This window comes from Equus przewalskii, chromosome 22 (genome assembly GCF_037783145.1).
Source record: "Equus przewalskii isolate Varuska chromosome 22, EquPr2, whole genome shotgun sequence".
Lineage (NCBI taxonomy): Eukaryota > Metazoa > Chordata > Mammalia > Perissodactyla > Equidae > Equus > Equus przewalskii.
Window position 1 is genome coordinate 3,640,527 of NC_091852.1, and position 15,168 is coordinate 3,655,694.

General features: G+C 42.2%; 1 long non-coding RNA gene across 1 annotated transcript in view; it reads right to left on the reverse strand.

Moving 5' to 3' along the window:
- LOC139078598 (uncharacterized) overlaps positions 1 to 15,168 on the reverse strand; it is a 58,315-nt gene that overhangs the window by 31,822 nt on the left and 11,325 nt on the right. Inside the window, exon 2 of the long non-coding RNA XR_011531614.1 lies at positions 370 to 501. This is a non-coding gene — a long non-coding RNA (uncharacterized lncRNA). The remainder of the gene's footprint in view (positions 1 to 369; positions 502 to 15,168) is intronic.

Below are 15,168 nucleotides of genomic sequence, written 5' to 3' on the forward strand. Positions count from 1 at the left end.
GACCCACTCTCAGTCACAGGAAACGTTGCCCTTTGGAGATAGGGTGCCAGACTTAGATAAAAGTATGGGGCACCTGGTTAAATTTGAACTCCAGGTAACAAGCAAATAACTTTTAGTCCCAAATATTGCATAGGACACACTTATACTAAAACGTTATCCATCATTTACCTGGAATTTGAACTTACCTGGGCATCAGGTATTTCACCAGCAGCGATATTTGAGGGAAATTGGCACTTCACCCAGGTGGGCTACAGCCCCCTCTTAATTCCCTGTGCCTGGTCACATGGTACTCTCCAGAGACAGTTCCATGGAACAAACACAGAGTTTCAGGAAGGAAAACCCTAGAGCGATTAGGGCAGAATAAGGTACCTGCTTGTCACCAGATCAGCTCTCCCGTCCCAGGCGGCCAATGGGGAGACAGACGAACGCTCCATCCATCCTGCTTCCCAGGGGAACACTCGCTGCACAAGACGTGCGCTGCTTTACGCCACAGATTAGTTCCTGAATGGAGAACAAATGAGATCACATTTTACCTGGGATAGGAAAATGTCTTTATTCAAAACAACCCTGGAAATAAACTCTCACACACACACACACACAAAGACACACACACTAAACCCCACCTTCCCTTGCTGCGAAGCCCCCTCTAATTAAAACTATGCTGCATTTCCACCACAGTTTTTCTGAAACTGAAATATATATATATATATATATTGTGTGTGATTAAGATACGTATATGCATATGTCTTAATCACGGCCTGGCACAAAAGACCACAAGTATTTTTAACTGTTTTCAATTAAAAAAATCTGCATTCCCTTCTCACGGCTCACTTCCATGGAGCATTCCAGCACCACCTGCTTCTGGTTAAGCAGAGTTGCCCAATTTTTCCCCTTAAACTGGGTTCAATTTAATTATGGCTTTTGTTTTAACCCACACCACTTAGTGGCTAAGGCAACGACAGAAACCGAAAGAACCAAAAGAAGCTGGCATCAAGTTTTATTTCAAATAATTTGAGAATTATCTTCGTATATTCGTCATCCCTGTAATACTGCCAACTGTGACATTAAAGATTCTCCAGGGAAAACATCCCTGTTCTGACCACTCACAGACCCGTTACTATCATGCCTTCCCTTTGGAAACTTGAAAGGACCCGCAGAGCTCTCAAGATACTTTAAATCAGGGTCTGGCTCTTCCTGATTGCTTATGAATTACATCAGAACCATCGAAAATCCATGGCAAAGACACAGTGGAAATACCCTTATGCATGCAGCTGGTTAATGCTCATGGATTATTCATGAAGCACCACCATTCCAAATTGGTCTAAAGGAAACAACAGGACAAAGGGCTCAGCAACTAGCTTGACTAACTGGAAATCCGAGCAGATGAAGTTAGTGTAGTCATCAGAACTAAGGCCCTCATCAGATCTGATTTCCGATGAGTTTCAGCTGAATCTGAGCAGCAAATACAAAGCAGCTGTTATAGCTGTACTACGATGGCAGGAGCCGGGCGAGAACCATTCCTTCAGATCTCTGGATCTTGGGTAGTAAAGGACACTCAGTGACATGCCCTCAAAAACTCATGCATATGAGCTCAGTGCATGGCCCTCAATGGGCAGCCACCTCATTTTTAGAAGGGCCAAAAACTGGGAACAAGGCAATATATGCACATCCGAGGGCAGGTCCCAACAGAACCTTGAAGTGCTTTCTCACGGGCATTGGTAAGGCTAAGCATCGAAGTCAGCGTGTGGCTTCTGGGTCACTGCCTTATTTCAAATCTAAGCTGGGATTTAGTGTCCTCTTGTTACAGAAGGAGGCTGAGATACACAGAGAGGTGATGGCCTCTGTCAGAGGAAGGTGCGGCTGTGGCACATACTCCTGAGGCCATAAAGAAGAGCGTAGAGTTTGGGATTGGCACTCAAATACCAACTCTCAAACCAGGGTCCAATGTGGAGGGAGCCACTGAATGCCAACACAGATGTTAATGGTTCTGGGTTCTCCTAGCCAGAAACTGAGTGGAGAGTTATCTTGAAAGGCAGGAGAGAGGATAAGACAAAGAGCTAGAGAAGATAAAAACAAGGGAGAGAGAAAGAAGGAGACCCCTAGCTCAAAGTGGGGAGAGATGTAAAATCACACAGATGTGTGTCTAAGGGAGTGTGTTATTGCTGTAGACGCCATCTACAGCAGACGTAAAGATGCACCCTTCTTTCAGTAAAGGACGCATTGTCTCAGCCACTGACAGTGCTATGGGCACAAAGGCTTCACCGTCAGCTCCTCCCAGGACTGCCTCAACTGCAGAAGCCCACCTGGCCCACAGTCAGACCTTTTCCTGAGTGGCCTGTAGCCAATTACTGATTCATCTCAGCCCAACTCAGGGCAACTCTGAAGGGCCATTCTGGCTCCAGAGCTCCTGTGGAGTCACCTGAGGCTGCCACACACCTTCTTCTGCCCCCTCCTGATTCCTTTCCTCCCTCACAGCATCCCCCCTCCCAAGGGCATTCCTTCATAAACATCCCACGCACTGGACTCCCTCACAGGATCTGCCTCCCAACCTGCAGCACCATCGATGCCTGGGTTTCCTTGACAACTTTCTAGGGTAAACTTGCTAAATCTCCCGTGGAACCATTGGATGATGCTTGGACAATTAATTTCTCATGCCTGAAAAATAATCCTCAGAAAACTCAGATCATCAGTTTGTTAAGGCATTGACTCAAGAACATATGTTTCTTGGATATGAGAATCATCAACACTAGGTGGAACAGTTATCAAACAAAAAAGAAGCAGCACAGAGAGCCAGCAAGGACAAATTTGGTGAAGGGGGAGCCCTGTTGGGGTTTTTTTTCCAGTTGTATGAATTGTTTGGATCATGGAGATCTGACTGAATAATGGGGATTTTTCATAGATCACTTTAGTTAAAAGACAGGATGAAGGATACTGTTCAGATATTGTTTGCCATGAATCACCCTTTATCTCCACTCAGAGGACAGAGAAAGAGGGACCTATGTTTTAAGATAAGGGCAGAACCTCCCCCCTCCCATATTCTCTTGAAAGTACAACCCTGAGCACTAACTTAGGGCTCACCCTGAGTTCTGAGCAGGTCAGCCCCTCATTTGCACAGATCTCTCGTAGCAAATTCCAGGTGGAGCTTCCTTGACCATTGACCAATGTGCATAGCCATGGAAGAGGCAATGCTTCATCTCTTAGCTTGAACCTGCTCTCGCCTATTAGCTACTGGCCAGAACATAGGCTCAGGAGCCTGATTTTGAAGTAACAGGGACTCCTGAAGACCGTTGGTAGACAAGCTGAGGACCCCTGAAATTAGAACAACTCTAGAATCTAAGGTGCTCCCTATGTTCAGACACTGAGGTTGGCATCAGTGGAAAACTGAGACACTAGGAGAGACCAAAATTTGACACTTGTTCTTGAAAGTATTCCAGCGTCTCTGGGCTCAGCCCAGGCACCACCTGTCACTTCTGCAAAGAAACCCGCAGGATGTGGTGTACTTTCAGCATTTTGTTTTAGGGATCATGTTTTTAGATGGCTTTTCAACAAAAGTGGCCTTCTCAGCCAACACTCCCAGAAGGACCACTGTCAACCTGAGATGACACAACCCAACAGTTGTACACAAGTCATGGCCCTCGCTGCCAGGAGAGAGGGCATGGAGGAAGACCATGAAAGAAGGTTATAGAAACCAGAACGCACAGCAGGAAATGCTAGATCATATTGCTTTTCCGCTCCAGCTGGAATTACGGTGTTCCGTGTACATCCAAGGGCTAAGCACAGTTAAGTAGGGGCAGTGAGGTGGAGTAACAAAGAAGGCTGTCCTCCAGGAAGGATGCTGAGGAATGAGATAAGCTATGGCACAGACACTTGAACGTCAGACACCAATTCTGGGGTCTCCCTGGAAGGAGATCCTTCTGATTGTTAATAGCCCTTTTTCTCTGCTTCTCAACTTTCAGCCATACACGGATTGCAGAGGGTACTTGTTTAGAATGCTTATCAGGGAGCCTGCTCTTAGAGTTTCTGATTCAATGAGCGTTGAATGAGAGCCAGGAATCTAGTTTGATTGATTGATTGATTTTTAAAGCATGCTATGGGTGATTCGGATGCATGGACCACAGTCTGAAAAACAGAGCTCAGACCTACAAGGAGACATTTCTCTGTAGATTTGCCATATGCTTCCCTCCCAACAAGCCAGTCTGGATTATTTCCACAAAAGGCAATCATAAGTTCCTAAAAAGTCAGTAGTATTTGAATGAACACAATTGTTCTAAAGGGAGTAGGATGGGAAGTAACAATTATTAAGTTCTGACTGCATGTTCAGAACTGTGTTGGCAGCTTCACCTACTAACAGTTTATTTAATTCGTACAAGACCCCTGGGTAGAAGCATCTCAGTTTTATAAGTGGAGAAACCAAGGCTTGGAGAAGTGAAGTAAGTAATCTGCCAAGAATGACCAAGCTAAAGCAACAGAGCAGGATTTAAACCCCAGTAGATCTGGCCCTGAAAGCACACTTGCCCAAGCGTAAGAATCATGCAGAGCAATTGTTTAAGATCCAGACTCTCAGTCCCGTTGCCTGGAGATTCTGGTTCAGCATCTTTGCAGCAGAGTCCCAGACTCTTGGCAGTTACCCCGCGGGATTCTTACCATGTGGGTTACCCACGCCACGCCCTCAAAGTACACACGTTTGTGGGTCCCTTCTAGTGGGATTAGGTGGCTCAACAGATCTGGTTTTCACCCTATGCCTTTAGGGCAAAAGTGTTGCTTTTAAAAACACCTGACAATTTCCTTCAAAACTTGTCTCGAAAAATAAATGTGTTGCTGGTCAGATGTTTTCCTTTCCTACATTGTTTCTTTTCTTAGAGAAAAATACTGGATCCGGATGAAGGGATTTCCAAAGCTATGTAATAACATTTGAGGGTGGGCAGCATTTTTTGCGTGACTCTAGTAATAAAAAACAGCAAGTGGTTGAAGAAATAGCCACAGAATTAGAACAACCACTGTGTTCCATACAGAGATTAATTAACTTGGTTGAAGGATCAGATTTCCACACTCCAGCATCCTGGTACTCTCTGGTTGCTCACAGACTTCAGGGTGCATCAGAATCATGTGGTATGGGAGAGGCTGTTAAGCAGGTGCCCAGGCCCCACCCCCACCCCCCTAGAGATTCTGATTTAGTGGGTTCTCGGTGGGGTTCAAGAATCTACATTTTGGAAAAGCACCTGAAGTTGTTCTAAAGCAACTACCTACAAATCACAATTCAAAAAACTACAAGAACATATCAAGACCACCCTGAGTTATTCATGGAAGTAAGTAGAGAACGGGTAGATGAATGGATGGGTAGATGACGGATGGACCGATGGAGGTGCAGATAGATAATAGATGAATGGACAATAGAATATCAACCAACACAGACAGACCATAAGATTTAGTGGAAACATTGCTGTATTATCATTACTTATTTGTAATCCTACCAGTTAATATAATTTAACTCTTTAATAAGGAAAAATGTTGAATATATAAGAGCTATGACTCCATAGACCCCAAATTTTTTAAAGTGCTGCACCATTAGTCCAAGGTGTCTCTCACATCTCTCATTGAGCCAATAGGACTCCGAGAAACCGTGGTGAGATAGTTAGCGAAGCAAATCCAACTTTACTGTCAATGTCCGTGATGAGATCGGGCTGTGCTCCGAGAGGAATTCCAGTATCCTTGGACTATAACCAAAGAGAAGTGAAAAAGGCAATAAATTTTCACAACTGAAACTTCTGGCATTTGGACAAAACAAGAATTGAACAGTTACCCCGCTTTGTGTTATTACATACTGAAAGTGCAAGTTGGTTCATTTTCTCAGTATAATGTGTGATAAAGCAGGCGTCACAAATCAAATGAGGAATCAAGTATTGAATAGATTTTGTAACAACTGCTTAGCAGGTTGGGGGGAAAATCAATTTGGCTTATTTTTTCACATCAAATACCAAAATGAATTCTAGATAGGTAAGTTTTTAAAACTAGAGAAAATTCAACTGTAAAAGTCAGAAAACAAATAAGTGATATATTCACAGTACAAATCTACAACAATAATGGTTTATAACTTTAGCAAAAAATTCACACAAAAAAGTATACATAAATCAACAACATACTGTCGCATTCTCTCTCATTTACTGCTCGTAGGACTGTAATTGGTATGGCATTTCTGGAAGCCAAATAATACGTATCAAATGCGTTATAAACGTGATTACTGTTTACTCTAGCCATTTGGCCTCTAGAGATTCATCCAAAAGTAAATTATTCAGGTCTGAAAAATGTACATGTAACAACATAAGAATGTTCATCACAACATGATCTTTAACAGCTAAAAGCATTGGAAATATCCAGATGTCCATCAATAGGGACGCCAAGGCCAGTCCCACAATGGAACCCCAGGGAACCTTTCAAGAACTGTGCCTGCATTTTTCACATGAGAACTATCAACGTAAGTGAAACAAATCAGAGGAAATACAGCACGTTTGCACTATATGTGAATGTACTTACTGTCCCTGAATTGTACGCTCAAAAATGGCTAAAATGGTAAATTTTGTTATGCTTCTTGTACCACAATAAAAAAAAATTTGATTAAATTTAATTTTCATAAACGTTAAGGAAATATTATAATGATAATAATCATTATTAAGGAAATATTTATTCTCTGAGTGGTAGAATTATGAGTGATTTTCACTTCTTAATCCTGTGATGAAAGTCTGAAGTTTTATAAGGCACAGATATAATTTTTAATTATTTTATTTATTATTGGCAAAGATAATAAAACCACTTCCATTTTGGAAATAGATTTGTCCAGCAGATACTGAAAATAAGCAGAGAAAAATTATACCTAATTCATAAAAGAAAAAAGATAAGTTATAAGGGAATATATAGGAAAATGTTCAACTTCAACAATAATCAAATTTATGCATACGAAGTAAAAATAAATGCTATTTTCAACTTCCAGTTTATCATTTTTTTAAGACAATACCTAATGCTGGTAACCCATGCCTTGAATTAGTGGTGCCTCTCTATTAGCACACATTGGAAAAATAATTGTCAGTTAGCATCTATGTAGTCCTACCCATTTCCCTCACCGAATCAAGCTCTATGCCCTGCCATCATTACCACGTAGCCTTCTCTCCCTTCCTCCTAATCATGCATCGTTCTGGCCTCATCATTCCCCATCCATCTAGAACCTTGTTTCCACCTGCCTCACACTTTCCTCCCCATTCCAGCCCTGGTCTTCTTCTCTTTCGACTTCAGCCTTCCTTTTCCTATTTTTGGCCTCTCCTCATTCTTCAAACGGAATTGAACCATCTTCACTACCCACGAAACAAGCCCTCATTAACACATTCCAAGAGAAAGATCATTGTAATTCTTAATTTTCTTCTAGTATATTGTTTTCTTCTAAATCACAGAGTTTGCAGCTCATGCATATCTTAGAACTAAATTTGATATAAAAGCTAGAAATTTAAGAATGTTCCAAGACCACCATTTCCTATGACACAGGTCATTTTCCACTAACTGACTAACTTTCTGTGGTAACTCATATCTTCAAGCTCTTGTTAGGTTTTGACTTCTGCATTAACCCTGCTCACGTGAGTCCTCATGCACCTCAAGCCATGACTGTTCTTTCATCTACACAGACACATGCAGATCGCACATAACAATCTCCAGACATGTCACATGGGGATGGAATTAAGGAAGGAAATTAGTTACTCTCCGCATCGCAGCTGAGATCTGGCAGAGCTCAACAAGGTGCCAAGGCCAACACAAAAGAGCCGTTCTATCAAAACATGGCCAGCTTTCCATGGCCATACATTTACCAAATACACAGGGAAAGCAAGGACAATTAGTAAGTTAAGCAAGAGTTTTATTAATTATTTATTAATTTGTGTATTTATTAATTAAATATTATTAATGTATTCAAATGTTTGGTTTTGGAGATTCCATGCATTTAACATGGAGAGTAGAAAATGTATCTGGCTTATTCCTTTAACGCAAAAACCTCAGTGAACACTTTTTCCTCAGTCCATTTACTTTCCTGGAAGCAAACGTTTGCAATGGAGAGAAACACCAGGGAGGCCTCTTTGTTCTCAGAGGGAAGACGTCTGAAAAGGAGACTGCCCCAGCTCCAGCTCTGCCTGAAACAATCGGGAAAAAATGTATATTTTTTTATGGAAAAATATTTTAAAGATGGAAAACATTTCAGTACGTGGTCTCACATCCTTAGCAGAGGCCAGAGCTCCAGAGCTCGGTAAAGGAGCTATACACATAAGAGGCACATCTGCCAACAGGTCTACCTTAGTTCCCTACAAACCCAAGCTCGAAGAGGTGACCATAAGGGTTTAGCTCAAAGGGAAACTGGTCAGACCAATTTGGCTTTCTCAAGGGTTCAGTAAACCAATTTCACTCATTCATCCACAAACATCTACTGAGTCACCTACAAAATAAATAGACTATTTTTTGGCCACAAAGAGAGGATCTGAGCTACATAAGCTTTCCCAGATGAGGCCTTCTTAGACCATCTGACCCATGTTGATTAAAAGCACGTACTAAACCCAGCCAAGACCAGAACTACTCAGGCCACTTGTAGGCTGGTGAGCAACCATGAAGGGTGACTGTTTTGAGTCACTAAGTTTTGGGGTAGTTTGTTCTGAAGTATTATTATAGCAATAGGTAACTGTTACAGCCACTATTACCAATAGTATTTCCCTCTGGGTTAGCAGTACTAGCCTATGTAATGAGACAAGACAAGGAAGTAGGAAAGAGAAGGGAAACTATCAATACATGTAGAAGTTATGATTGTATAACTGGGAAACTCAAAATTATCAACTAGCAATGACTATAAACAGTAAAAGAATTCAATAAAGTAGTGGGATACAAAATTATTACACAGAAATTGATGTTTTTCACATAAACAACGCGGTTGGAAGATATAATGGAAGAAAAAACCTTTATAACAGTAACAAAAAAGATAAAATATGTGGGAATAAACTTAATTTTAAAATATGGGATACGTTTAAGAAAATATTAAAACACTATTAAGGTACAAAATAAAATGTGTGGCGAAACTAAGAAGCATACCACTTTCTTGGAAAATAAAAGTGCCTAATTTTCATATTCAAAAAAGGACAAGACTGTCGTTTGGCCAAAGTTCCAAGTCACGAACAAGTAACCAGTGCTAATGAGAGAGAACTTCAAATCAACCCACAAGCTCTAAAAATCAGCCAATCACCAACAGCCTCACTTCTCTAGCCAGGCTTCCGAGTCAGCGGGTCAGCAGCCCCCTTACTCCCGTGACCACATTAATGCTGCTGAAAGTGTGCCGGTCCCCAAGCCCCTCCTCTGACAGCCCACCGATCCTAGAACACCAGGCTTTCCAGAACCTTGCCGGAGGTCAGCTCTGGCTTTGTGCAGAGATTGGGGCCCTCCGACTATGCCTTGCAGGCAGATGGGAGTTCACCTTTTCACACCGGATGTCGAGTTCAATTTGTTGTTAGTTCACAAGTTTACAACCCTTTCAGTGATTCAACCCGTTTACAGTTAGTTATGGGTTTGGACTTGTGAAGGACGGATACACTGATACTGCTGTGGGACTATCATACTCAATCTTCCATGCTCGTGGTGGTTGCTATTATCTATTTTTTTATGTGTGTATTTGAAGCTCAAATGCCAAAGAAAAAGTGTAAATTTCATGACGAGTTTTCTGAGCTGTGGAAATGAGGAAAATGTCCTTTTGAAGCTTTTTGTGCAGTATACAATTAGTCATTCAATATCAAAGTCATTCAGTACCAAAGTCAGATGTAAGCCAGCATATCCTAACAGTAAGTATAAGAGATGCACAATTTCTACAACTACAATCTTTTAATACTCAAACTTTTTGAGATAATTGTAGTTTCACATGCAGTTGTAAGAACTAACACAGCGATGCTGCGTGCCCCTCACTCAGCTTCCCCAGTGGTAACGTCTTGCAGAACTATAGGCCTAGGTCACAGCCAGGATGTTGACATGATGCTGTCCGCCCATCCTATTCAGACTTCCCCGGCTTGACTTGTACCATGTGTGTGCACGCGCGCACATATGTATTTACTTCTATGCAATTTTATCACACATGCAGATTCATGCACCCACTACAGTCAACACACAGAACAGCTGAATCCCTCGTGTTGCTCTTTCATACCCACACCTCACCCCTCCCCCATCCCTAACACCTGGCAACCACTAACCTGGTCTCCATGTCTCTAAGCTTGTCCATATAAATGGAATCACACAGTATATAGCTTTTGGGGAATGCTGTTTTCACTAAGCGTACTTCTCTTGCAATTCATCCAAGCTGTTACATGTATCAGTGGTTTTTTTTTTTTATTCCTTAGTAGTATTCCATGTTACGGAAGTATCACAGTTTGTTTAACCATTTGCCCATTGAAGGATTTCTACGTTGTTTCCTTTCTGACTACTACAAATGGAACTACTATGAACAGCCATCAACAAGTTTCTAGGTGAACAGAAGCTCGCATCTCTCTGGGATGAATGCCCGAGTGCAACTGCTGAATCGCATGGGAGTTGCATGTTTAGTTTTATAAGAAATTGTCAAACTGTTTTCCAGAGTGTCTGTAACATTTAACATTCCCAGAACTCAGCCTTTTCAAGCCACTCTCCCTCGGTGTGAAGTCCCTGAGCTTCAGATCCATGAAAATATCACTTGTCTGGGAGTCACATCCCCAGAATTCTCAGGTCCTCCTCTTTTCACCCATAGGTTAATGAAATTTCTCTGTACTGCAGTCTGTGTAAGTCAAATAAGATTATGGATTTGTGATACTGTCAGATCATTACTAATTTTCTTGCTGTAGGCTTTGCTTTCTCTATTAGTCTTCCCCACTCTGTAGGAGCTAAAGGTTGCTCTTTTAGGCCAGTGATCCAAGAGCTAGGTGAGATAAGAGTCTAGGGGAGCCAGAACGAGCCACGCTGCCTTGAACTCTCCACCTCTCTTGCAGTAAAGACCACTCGTAGTACCTTAGGTAGCTTCGGTGATTTCTTTCTCTGTGTCCCCCTTTGCCTCTTGGGTCCCCACATGCACCTTTGCCTCTTCTTTTGCTGACTCCAATCATTTCAATATCTTCTTTGCAACTTTCTGCCCAACTCAGCCCTTCAACGACTTTATCCAGGACAACATCGTTGTGTATGAGAATGAGGAACCACTGGATTCATAGCCTTTGGCTATGTTGAGCTCAGTGGTCTAACTAGGAATCCAAGGTGAGCCCCAGGATCACTGAACCCTCAGCACAAGGAGCAGGGCCCATCTGTGGTCCATTCTCTGTGGGTGTTTCTGGAGGAAACCTGTCATGTCTCCTCCAAGTGCATGAAGATCACAAGAAGGCACCTGAACCCCGATGGGCAAACTCTTCTCACCAAGACCAAGATCTATCACATTGTGAATAAACATAGCTGAAAGGAGGCATCAAAATCACCTTCCCTAAACAGGGAAATGCATTGTCTGACAATATCCATGCAGATATTGTCTTTGTGTTCAAAGATAAACCCATTCACACCCCTGCCAAGATGGCACCCATGTGCTCTAAACTGACTCCATCAGATGCAAAGCAATGGGCCTGGGACAGGCTGTGTAGGGGTGAGAAGAGAAAGGGGGAGAGCCATGATTAAATATGAAGTGGACAGTTCTATTCCTTCCCACATTCTGGTTCTTTCTTGTCATCATTCCCTTTTCCCCTTTCTCAGTCATTCTACTACCCAGCTAGTCTTCACTCTTGGTCTCATTTTTCCCAGGCAGGTGAATACCTCAGACAGAACAGAGCCTCTTCCTAGGCTTTGCCCAGCCCTCCCAGGGACCACCAGACCAACACCCGAACATACACCCTCAGCCAAGACACACTCAGCTCTGTGTCCACTGGACAATGGCTATGTTTTCTAGAATAGAGAAAGGTGACTGTTTTCAGAAAAGTGTTCCTGTTCCCAAGCCTCTCAGTAGCTGAGTTGCATTTATGGGTGGGAGGTGGGCAATTTCCACACCACTGGCTTTAGATCCAGGTCTTAGTCAGCCATTGAAGAGCAGCCTGAGCACTACTTGGAGATACGCGCAGATGTCTTGCTCAAGCCTGAAATTCCCGTCCCAGCACTGCTAAGCCTTTCCTCTGCCTTCCTCACTCTCCAGGATCCTCCTGTTGGGGAAGAACGAGAAGAGAGAAAGGAGAGGGCTTCACCCTCCCCGCAGCCGTACATTCCTAGGTTCGAAGTGCCCAGCAAGGAACAGCCAGGGCCACCTCACACATGTTCACCCAGCCTTACCACTAGCTCAGAGGCTCACAGGCTCACTGGGTTGAGGCAGAAAGGAAGGCAGGTCACTGATGATTATCTTTATTTGGCGAAAGGAGGTAAACAAAGCCTGAGCAACCACACTAACAGCTCCTTGACCTTCATGCCCAGGGAGCCGAAAGTTCTAGAAAGAGCTTAGAGTCACTTGTTAACAATCAGGACACTACCACTGCCCAACTCTTCAGGAGCGGTGAAGGCAAATGAGAGCACGTGCACAGGCCACAGCGCCCCTATCCAGCCCCTGGGCACGAGGGCAGCAGCCATGGACCCAGCTCTTTCAGGGCATCCTCGTCTCCAGGAGCTCCTCCGAGAGAGACTCACCCTTTGTCTCATTCAGGTTCCCTCTTTCCTACAGAAATATAATATCTTCTCCCTTTGTAAAAACTTTTGACCAAGCTGGGAGGACTCTTTGGCTCATAAATCAACTGTATAATCTTTTTTCAAAAAAACTTTTTTTAGAGACTATATTTTAGAGCAGTTTTATGTTCACAGCAAAATTGAGAGAAAGGTATAAAGATTTCCCTTACGCCCCTTGCCCCACACATGCACAGCCTTCCCCATTGTCAACATCTCCTACCATATTGGGACATTTGTTACAATTGATAAACCTAGGTTGGCGCATCATAATCACCCAAAATCCATCATTTACGTTTGGGCTCACTCTTGGTCTTGTACATTCTATGGGTTTGGACAAATGTATAATGACATGTATCCACCATTATAATATCATACAGAATAGTTTCACTGCCCTGAAAATCCTCTACGTTCTGCCTATTCATCCCTCCCTCCCTCCGACGCCTGGCAACCACTGATCTTTTTACTATCCCCATAGTTTTGTCTTTTCCAGAACGTCATAAGGTTGGAATCATACAGTACGTAGCCCCTTCAGATTGACTCGTTTCGTCAGTAATATGTATTTCTTTCCTCTGTGTCTTTCCATGGCTTAATAGATCATTTCTTTGTAGCATTAAATAACATTGTCTGGATGTAGCACACCTACTGAAGGACATCTTCATTTTGGCAATTATGAATAAAGCTGCTATAAATATCCATGTGTAGATTTTTGTGGAAACGTAAGTTTGCAACTCCTTTGGGTAAATAACCAGGAGTATGATTGCTGGATCGTATGGTAAGAGTATGTTTAGTTTTGTAAGAAACTGCCATACCGCCTTCCAAAGGGGCTATAAGTGGCATTAATTACATTCATATTACTGTGCAACCATCACCATTGCCCATCTTTAGAACTTCTTCATCATCAAAACCTGAAACTTGTCCCCATTAAATACTGACTCCCATTCCTGTTTCCCCAGCCCTGGCAGCCACCACTCCACTTTTTGCCTCTGTAAGTCTGACTCCTCTAGGGACCTCATATCAATGGAATCATTCAATATTTGTCCTTTTGTGACTGGTTTATTTCACTTAGAAGAATGTCTTCAAGGTTCATCTATGTTACACATGTGTCAGAATTTCTTTCTTTCTTAAGGCTAAATAATATTCCACTGTATGGATAGACCACATTCTGTTTATCCATTCATCCGTCGATGGCCACTTGGGTTGTTTCCACCGTTTGACTATTGTGAATAATGCTGCTTTGAATGTTGGTATACAAATATCTGTTTGAGTCCCTGCTTAAATTCTTTGGGGTACATACCCAGAAGTGGAATTGCTAGGTGCTATGGGAATTCTAAGTTTAACTTTTGAGGAACTGCCAAATTATTTTGCACAGCAGCTGCATCATTTTACATTCCCACCAGCAGTACACAAGGGTTCCAGTTTCTCCACATCCCATCAACGCTTGTTATTTTCTGGGGTTTTTTTATAATATCCATCCTAATGGGTGCAAAGTGGTATCTCATTGTGGTTTTGATTTCTGTTTCCCTAATGATTAGTGATGTAGTGATCTTTTCATGTGCTTATTGGCTATCTGTATATCCTCTTTGGAGAAATATCTCTTCAAGTCCCTTGTCCATTTTTTTATTGGGTTGTTTGGATGTTTTTGTTATTGAGTTGTAGGAGTTCTTTAAATATTCTAGATATTTATCCCTTATCAGATACGTACCCTGCAAATATTTTCTCCCATTCTGTGGGTAAACTTTTCACTCTGTTAATAGAGCCCTTTGACACACAAAAGTTTTTAATTTTGATTAAGTTTGACTTGTCTGTTTTTTCTTTTGTTGGCTGTGTTTTTTTGTCATATCCAAGAAATTATTGCCAAATCCAATGTCATGAAGCGTTTCTCCTATATTTTCTTCTAAAAGTTTTATAGTTTTAGCTCTTACGTTTAAGTCTTTGATTATTGTTTTTTGTATATGGTGTGAGGTAAGGATCCCATTTCATTCCTTTGCACGCGGATATCCAGTTTTCCCAATGCCACCTGTTGAAAAGACTGCCCTTTCCCCCATTGAATGGCGTTGACACCCTTGTCAAAACGCATTTGACCACGTATGAAAGGGTTTATTTCTGGGCTGTCTGTTCTATTCCATTAGTTACACGTCAGTCTTCATGCCAGTACCACACTGTTTTGATTACTGTAGCTTTGAGGTAAGTTTTAAAATCAGGAAGTGTGAGACCTCCAACTTTGTTTTTCCATTTCAAGATTATTTTGGCTATTCAGGGTCCCTTGAGGTTCCATATGAATTTTAGGATAGATTTTTCTATTTCTGCAAAAACTGTTCTTGGGGTTTTGACAGGGATGGCATTGACTCTGTAGATCACCATGGACAGCAGGGACAACTTAACAATATGAAGTCATCCAATCTACACACACAAGGTGTTTTTCCATTCATCAGTGCCTCCTGAATTTCACTCAGAAAT